This window comes from Mauremys mutica, chromosome 4 (assembly GCF_020497125.1).
Source record: "Mauremys mutica isolate MM-2020 ecotype Southern chromosome 4, ASM2049712v1, whole genome shotgun sequence".
NCBI lineage: Eukaryota > Metazoa > Chordata > Testudines > Geoemydidae > Mauremys > Mauremys mutica.
Window position 1 is genome coordinate 93972145 of NC_059075.1, and position 8697 is coordinate 93980841.

The following is an 8697-nucleotide window of genomic DNA, read 5'->3' on the forward strand; positions in this document are numbered from 1 at the left end:
CGAGACTCCTTATAAGAAATGGAAAGGGAGGTGGATATTTTTTGCTGTTTTTAAAATTAAATAGGCAGCTAGTGTGGTTTTTAAATTATGAAGAACAAGTTTAAGCTTTGTTGTAACGTGCGTTGCTTGCCTGGACTGCTCAAGACCTGAATGCTTGTGTAGGAGGAACTCTTTGAGTTGGCTTCTTAAATACCTTCATGTTGTGTCACATCTGATACTCCTTAATGAACCATAGGAGCCTTGTCTTATAACCGGCTTATTCAAAGTGATATAAGCTACGAAAGTGAGATCTTGGAAGAGTGTTGCCATTTTCATAATGTAATAAAAATACTGTAATGATAAATGGTAATTAATAATAAATAGTGTGTAATAAGCATGTCATAAAAACAAATTTTATATTTCCAAGATCACTACTTTTATAACTTATACTCAGGTAAAGGAGAAAATCCCTGAAAATAGTCATTTTTAGGAGCGGGGTTCGCGAGACTTGACATTTTAGTGAAAGAGGTTCACAGGTTGTTAAAGTTTGGGAACCACTGTCTTAAACAATTCCTAATATATTATTAGATAATCACTATAGGATTAGTTTGTATCATTAGTATAGGGTGGTGTATCATTTGTAAGGTTGTTTGCATACTGTAACTATTTCCATACTTTCACATGCTGGGGTTTATTTTAAATTTAATCTTAACTTGGAATTTCCTTGGTCTCTAATGGTGGTTTTTTGCACTTTTTTTGTGTTGGGGGAGGGGGGAGCATTAAGTACTAGTTCTTGGAAGCTCTTTCCCTTGAAGTTTAAGATACCTGCTCACAACTTTACCTCCGGCTTAACAAAGATGTTCAGTTTTTTGCAGTGGGGGATATAATACACCAGTCCAAAATACAAGAGGAAACATTTGCAGAGTGAGAGATAATACAATACTGGTTGTAGTACAAATGGGGAAAAATCCTCCTGCCATGAGTGAACCTTAGTTCCTATAGGCAAAACCATTGTAACCTATGCAGGAGCTCAGGGACAGAATCCTTCACCAAGCTGGAGGGAGATCATAGGACACCAGGGCATCTGGGACTGTGGAAGCTACTACAGCCCGTGAATAAATGTAGCAGCCTCAGTCTTCTAGTGCACCTGAGTTGTGCTGGGCCAGCTATACCTATGCCACTCTCCTAGCCCACCCCTACTTTTATCCTTTGTACCCCTACACAGAACTATCCAGAGTTTAGCTGACAGGGATGCAGAATCCCCTGAAAGACCCAGGCTTCCTGCCTCAACACAAAATCACATAGACAAAAACTTGAAATGCAGCCATTATTCCTTTTAGAGCTTGGTGCACTTACAGAGGAAACTAAACTCTTGAATGCCTTGGGTCTGAAATGAATGTGATGGATTTCAGGAATGAAACATTTTTAAAGCAAAATAGGAAATGCCCATGTGTCTGATGACGTGGGTACTCACCCATGAAAGCTTATGCTCCAATACATCTGTTAGTCTATAAGGTGCCACAGGACTCTTTGTCCCAATTTTACACCATCTTTTCTGCTTGTTGGGGCAACAGTGATGAGAGCATTGTTTTAAAAATGGGTGGGCTCTGTACTAGTTCCTTTCTGCCCTGTAGCATTTCCACAGGAGAAATATACATTGTCTATACACTGTATAAGTTCAATGCAACAAAAGGATATTGCCGGATTTTATAGTAGTGGTGATGCAATTTGCTTCTTTTCACCAGCTTCTGACTCTTGCTTAGAGTTTTCTTTTATGGCTGGGCTGTGGATGATCATCCCTTGGATAATTTTAAGGAATTTCTCTTCCTAAAATTTTTGTGAAAGATAAATTGTGACATAGGACATCATTAAGAGGCAAACAACAATGATCAGCAAACTAACAAACATGCCTCACCTGTCCAATGGGTGAATTAAAGAATTAATACCAGTGGTTCATGCCTAATATGCAATATTTTAGTTATCAAAGTCAAAATTCCTGAACCTGTCAGCCAAACAGATTAGCTGGTCTCCATTTGACAGTCAATGTCCAGCTTCAGCCTAACAGGAGCCACATCAGCAACAGCATTCCTTGTTCTCTTATCACAATCTATTCTCTGTTATCGTCTCAAACAGAATCAGGAGTGTACACCAAATGGCATGCTCAACAGACACGTTCCAGCTGGCACCAGGCAGTGTTCCACATTTCTGACATGTGTTGCTGCCAAATCGCAGCTTCTGTTCCCTCTTAAGATAATTTAAATGACCCCTAGACGTGGCTGTCATAAGATGCAGAAATCACTAAAAACAGCCCAGGATGCATATTATTTGTACAGGGTCCCACCTGTCAGGACACTGAGAAGGCATTTCTCTCTGGGAACTTGTGATTCATGATCTTCGTATGCTTAATAGCTCAATCTAAACAGATTGCTTCCTAATGTGTTTTCTGTTATTAGTTATGAAGCCCTCATCCCTTAACAATATCAACCTGCTCTCACTGTGTGTGACATGGAGAACTGCATGCCAGAATAATGAGAAGCATGCAGCATGGAATGGAAGTACCATATTGCATTTCAGCCTGCCCACAAACACAGCATTAATAGCATTACTAGGAAATTAGGCAGAAAAGACACTATGCTGTTAAGCAGAATCAGCCAGATGGACAGGAGGCCAGAATTGATGGACAGACACATGATGGCATCAAGGAGTCTTTTCTTTTAGTTCCAGACCCTGCCACAGTAACCCATGCTTTATGACTTCTAGAACAAATTATTGCAATATGCTTTATGTGACTCTCCTGCCAGGTATTGATGGCAGCAACAAGGGTTCAAAATGGGTCCTTCTTGAATAATAAACTTTTAAAAAAGGCTAGAGCCTCCATCCAGAGTCTTGATTTCAGCTCTTGAAAAAATAACTAACTTTCCCAGGTCACCTTTAGCAGGTAGTTCTTCCCTTGGCCAACTCCCTGACCACCAAAGCTCCTGCCCCCTAAATACCTCTACACTCCAGTTTGAGTCCAGTTATAAACGGTGTCCAGGGCCTCCAGAGATAGCACTCCAATGTTTGACTAGCTCCAGTCCCATTGTTCTGCAAGTCCACTCATCCTAATGCTGAGTGGGTCAGGGCCCCATTAAATCAGCTCAACTCACCTCTACTAGCCTGGCTGTGGAGATCACTCTAATACTGTCACTCTAGAGTCCTCACACCACGAACACATCAGACCTTTAGCGTTTTGGCTTTTTAGAATCAAGCATCTGGCACAGGAAACAACTCTTCCCCACCTACTCCGCCTCCTTACTGGGTCCACACTTAGTTCTCATTCAGTGCCCTCATGGTGACCTCTCAACTAGGATATATTTCTCACTGTTCCTACACACTCACATTAAACAATAAAGATAATTACTTATCACAAATGCACATAAAAACAAACATATTTTAACCAAGACAACATAACCTACAAGGTGGAGTTAGAGGTAACAATGAAGCTGTTTTCCCCTTTTTCACCAATAGAAGGCTCCATCCTGGTAGGCCAGGGATCTCAAACTCAAATCACCAGGAGGGCCACATGAGGACTAGTACTTTGGCCCAAGGGCTGCATCACTGATACCTTTTCATACAACGATACAAAAGTATAGTCAACAATGAAAAAAATGAAGAGTAATATAGTATGCTATTAAAAGACAATGTATTAACTTTTTTACAACTGTAATGTGAAAAGTCAGTGCTAATTTTGACAGTCATTTCATTTTTGGCCACTTAGCTGGCAGCGTTTTGCATCAACCAGAGCATCAATATTAAGTTTGATATCCTGAGACGAAACCAATCTCAGTGTTGCTTGCAAATGTTCATCACTGACTCTTGACCGTAACACAGATTTGTTCATCTTCATGGAAGAGAAAAACTGTTCACATATATGTGTACTTGCAAACATTGCCATTACCCTTTCAGAAGCAGAGAATAACATGGGAAATTTTTCTTGTAAAAGAAACCAGTAGAATTCCAACATCTGTATAGTTCTGCTTCAAAATGATATCACACTGAAGCTCCACTAACTCCATCTGCATTTCCTCTGCAGCATTGTCAATTTCCACAGCAAATGGCATGGAAAAAAGTTGAAAATGTGGTTCAAGTGCCTTGAAATCTTTAAACCACACATCAAACTGTTTGTGTAAGTTAGAAATGATATCTGCATATTCTTTCAATGATTTAGGTTCAACTTTTCCTAAGAAATTCAGAGTGGAGAAACGGACCAAATTACCAGCAGTCACCTGTTTCCCCCACAAAGTAAGCTTGATTTTGAATTATTTAACATTGTCATACATCTGTGTTATCACCTGTTTTCTAGCCCTGAAGCTTCAAGTGCAGTGCATTCAGGTGATCAGTTACATGTGTTAGAAAAGCAAGGTTGCAGATAACAGTGGAATCAGCAAGCTGTGGAACCTCCTTGTTTTTCATTGTCATGAAAGAAGCAATCTCCTCCCTAAGTGCAAAAAAATGCTTCAAAACATTTCCACGACTCAGACATCTAACTTCAGTGTGATACAGAAGTTCCCCATATTTGCTGTCCAGAACTGACTTCAGTGGAGCCAGGATTTCACTCTAAATAATTAGAGACAAATCTGGCAAACTCCTGTTGAGACAGATCCTTTGAGTTGCTGAGCATGCCGAACTGGAATTTAGGATGTTCAGCTGGTACTTGGTATATTGCAGGCAGGGCTGGCTCTAGGTTTGTTTTGCTGCCCTGAGCAAAAAAAAAATTTTGCTGCCCCCCCCCCCACCCCCAACCCCAGCCCTGGGCTCTCTCTCGCACCCCTCTGCTGCCCCAGCCCTGAGCCCTCAGCCCCCCAACCAGTGCCCTCCCCCACCCACACCCCCTGCCGCCCCAGCCCTGGGCTCCTCCCCACCAGTGCTGACTCCGCCTGGTCCGGCGCTGGCAGGGTCGGAGTAAGCAGAGGGGCTTCTGGGCCGCACCTCAGCCCAGGGTCTGTCCAGGCTCCAGCCGGGGCTCCCGCCTCCAAGACCAGCCAGGACCCGGGAAGGCAGAGCTGGAGGAACCGCTGAGGAGCCGGGGTAGGGCAGCCCCAGAGGGAGCAGAGCCCCGGAGAGCAGGTCGTGGGCCCCGCATGGCAGCACCCCGGGCACCGGTCCCCTCTATGTCCCCGCTGCTGCTGTTGCTCCTGGCCGTCCTGCCGCAGCCCCTGGGCAGCTTGGGCCGCTTCACCCAGCCCTGCCTGCGGAGCTGGAGGGCAGCTACCCCGTGGCACCTGCAGGTGGCTCCGTGCACCCCGCGTAGCGGCCCCTAGTCTGAGTGTCCCCCACTCAGAGCCCGCCCGGCCCAGTCACAAGGTGCGGGCACTGCTCCCAGACACGAACCACAGCAGCCCCAGGGTGCCCCCTACGCACAACGTGCTGCTGCTGCCAGGGCCGGCTCTAGGCTTTTGCCACCCCAAGCAAAAAAAAAAGATGGCCGGTATGCTGCCCCTGAATATGTGCCATCCCAAGCACGTGCTTGGTTTGCTGGTGCCTAGAGTCGGTCCTGATTGCAGGATGTTGCACAAGTGAATTTTTTCCTGAGTAAAATTCCGAATCTCAGGATTTGATATATGGTTAATATTTTAAAAAAAAATCATAAAACAACTGGAAAACCTTTATAGCCTATAGGATTTCTATTTAAGTATGTACAATAGAGTACCTGAATTTGAACGTATCTTATTTAAGACGCTGAATTTGAGCCAATGCATAAATTTAACTTCAATTAGTAAAAAATCTTAGTATGTTTGCAAACAATTCACAAACAGGAAGAAGACTATAATGACTGAATAGTTCATCCAACTCTGCTGTCCAACAAGTGCCTTCTCCTGTTATAATGAGAGCATAAATGTCCCCTCCCTCTGCCCCCGGCCTCACCCCCACTCTACCCCTTCCATGAGGCCCCACCCCTGCCCCGCCCCCCCATTCCAACCCCTTCCCAAAATTCCCCGCCCCAACTCTGCCCCCTCTCTGCCCCTATTCCAATCCCTTCCCCAAATTCCCACCCCGGCCCTGCCTCTTCTCCACCTCCTCCCCTGAGCACGCCGCATCCCCGTTCCTCCCCTCTTCCTCCTGGAAAGTCCTAAGCACCACCAAACAGCTGTTTGGCAGCGGGAAGTTCTGGGAGGTAGGCGGAGAAGCAGGGATGCAGCATGCTCGGGGGAAGGGAAGGGGGGAGGGGAGCTTGGCTGCTGGTGGGTGGAGAGCACCCTCTAATTTTTCCCCATGGGTGTTCCAGCCCCGGAGCACCCACAGAGTTGGCGCCTATGGCAGACTGCAGGAAATAAGTTCACGGGCCGCATGCGGCCCACAGGCTGTGTATTTGAGACCCCTGTGCTAGGCCCTTTCTAACCATGGGACTTACATTTATATGGACATATGTTCAAAGACCCCTCAAAGGTGATAGCTAATGCAGAAAGCAGCTGTCCACCTATTAGGGAGTGTCAGTCTCAGATAACGTTACCAATCCTCAAGAAAACATATTGGCTTCCTATTCATTTCCAGCTACAATTACAAATTAAAAATGAATCCCAAGTAATTACTATTAGAATACCAATCACCAATTTTATATTATACTTTAAAAACAATTAGCCCTAATTTAAAAAAATCAAAATAAAATAAATTTGACTTATTGAAACAAAATGTTTTTGATTGACCCAGAACTTTTTTTCAGAAGTTTTGTGGGAAGTATAAACATTTTTACTTTTTATTTCAATTTAGAACTATTTTTCCTCCCTCCGAATTTCCTGTGGAATGGAAATTCTGGAGTTTTGATCAGCTGCAGTGATAGTGGTAGTTTGGAGAAAACACCTGGATTACATCACAAAGATTATATTTCCTCCGTGGTTTAAGGTGCTTTTCTGCTGTATGTTACACATTTGTAGCTTGGAGCCTGGTTAGATTCCCACTTATTGGTGCATGATCATCTGTTGGGGTAGATAAGACAGCTGCTTTCACTTCTGTCTGGCTAGGATGTTGCAATTTTTCCTTGCTTATGGACCACTCCATGTGATTGATGCCTTTGTCATCTCACACTAGATTGCTGCAATGGAGCCTGAAGGGTAACGCACGTTAAACCCATTTGGAAACCAACCTTGATATGGACAGTGACAGCCCTCTTGTTGAACAGAGGATCAAGCCATGAACATTTTACATCGGTGCTCTGTGATCTGCACTAGCCACTGATAGGTTTCCAATTGAAGTTAAGAGGTTGATTTGTCCTATCGAGCTCTAAGGGCCTAATTCAAATTGCATGGGAAGCAACGAAAGTCGATTAACTTCAATGGGCTTTCAATCAGCACCTCAGCGACTTAGGACCTGAGAGATCACATCTCTCCCTTTACTATACTGCCATGGAGTAGCTGAAGATCATTGAAAGTTTTACCTTTAGAGCAGGAGAAGATGGCAGAGCAAGCTCCATGAGATCCTCTTGGGTACTGGGTCTGAAATATCCCCTATGTGCTGATCTTTGGGGCACCCTGAAAGCCACATCTTTTCACAGAGAAGGAAGGAAATGTTGCTCGGGGGGCAATATATAGTGTGGAGGTGGGATATCGACTGCATTTTTTCTTTTGCTGTAAGGTTTAACTGCAGTAAATAGTTGGTTGTGTCCTCAGGCTTAGGTGTCCTATAAATTATAGACAAGGGTGCCTGGGGCTTGGAATGGCTGCCTTATTTTTGTCCATTTCATAAATCTTAAGCAAGTAAGTAAATATTTGATGGTTTACCTTCCTTGCGATTCAGTTTGCTTTCACATGCACTTTTGGAATTCCCTACTTCTATGGTAACCAGTGTCCTACTTAGAGCAGGGTGAAATTTATCCAATAGTTTATTTGCTGAAAAATAAAGTTTCAGATCATCCAAAACAATTCTTGAATTCAGGTCAAATTCAGGTACCAGTTTTAGCTGACTGGTTTTTATCACGGGGAATGCTGGATCCCGAGTCTCCCAGGTGAGTGCTCTAACCACCAGGCTAAAGAGTCACTCATGCTTGTGCTCTCTTTCTTTCTGCCCCAATAACTTCAAATTAGTTATCCTCATAGGGCTGCCAACTTTGTAATATTTAAAAACCAGACACTCCAGCAGGCATGCCGGAACCTCCCCTTCCCTGCCCCTTCTCCCAGGCCTCACCCCTGCCCTGCCTCTTCCCCGAGACCCTGCTTCTGCCCTGCCCTTTCCCCCGAGACCCTGCCCTCCAGCCACTCCTCTTTCCACTCTCCCCCATCCCTGTGTGGGTTGGGAGGGACTCACCTGCCGAGCTGGGGCTGGGAGCTGCAGCCGCCCGATGCAGACAGAAGGTGGCCCTGACTGAGTAGGGGCTGGCGCTGGTGATGACTTGGTGCCCCCCCGGCCCGCAGTAACCGGACTTTGGGTGCCCGGTCAGTAGATCCGACTGGACACCGTCAGGTCCCCTTTTCAACTGGACTTTCCGGTCGAAAAACAGACACCTGGCCATCCTATATCCTCAGTGGAAGAGCTTCAACAGGAGAGATCAGAGCACCCCACATCAGACTGTCCTATAGCCGAGGGGTTAGAGCACTCACCTAAGAGGGGACACACATCTCTTCAAATCCCTTCTCCCACTCAGGCTGGGGGGCGGGATATAAGGACGAGGGCTGGTCATCTTATATATAAAGAATTGGAAAAGGTACAGAGAAAGGCAACAAAAATGATTAGGGTAAAGTACAGCTT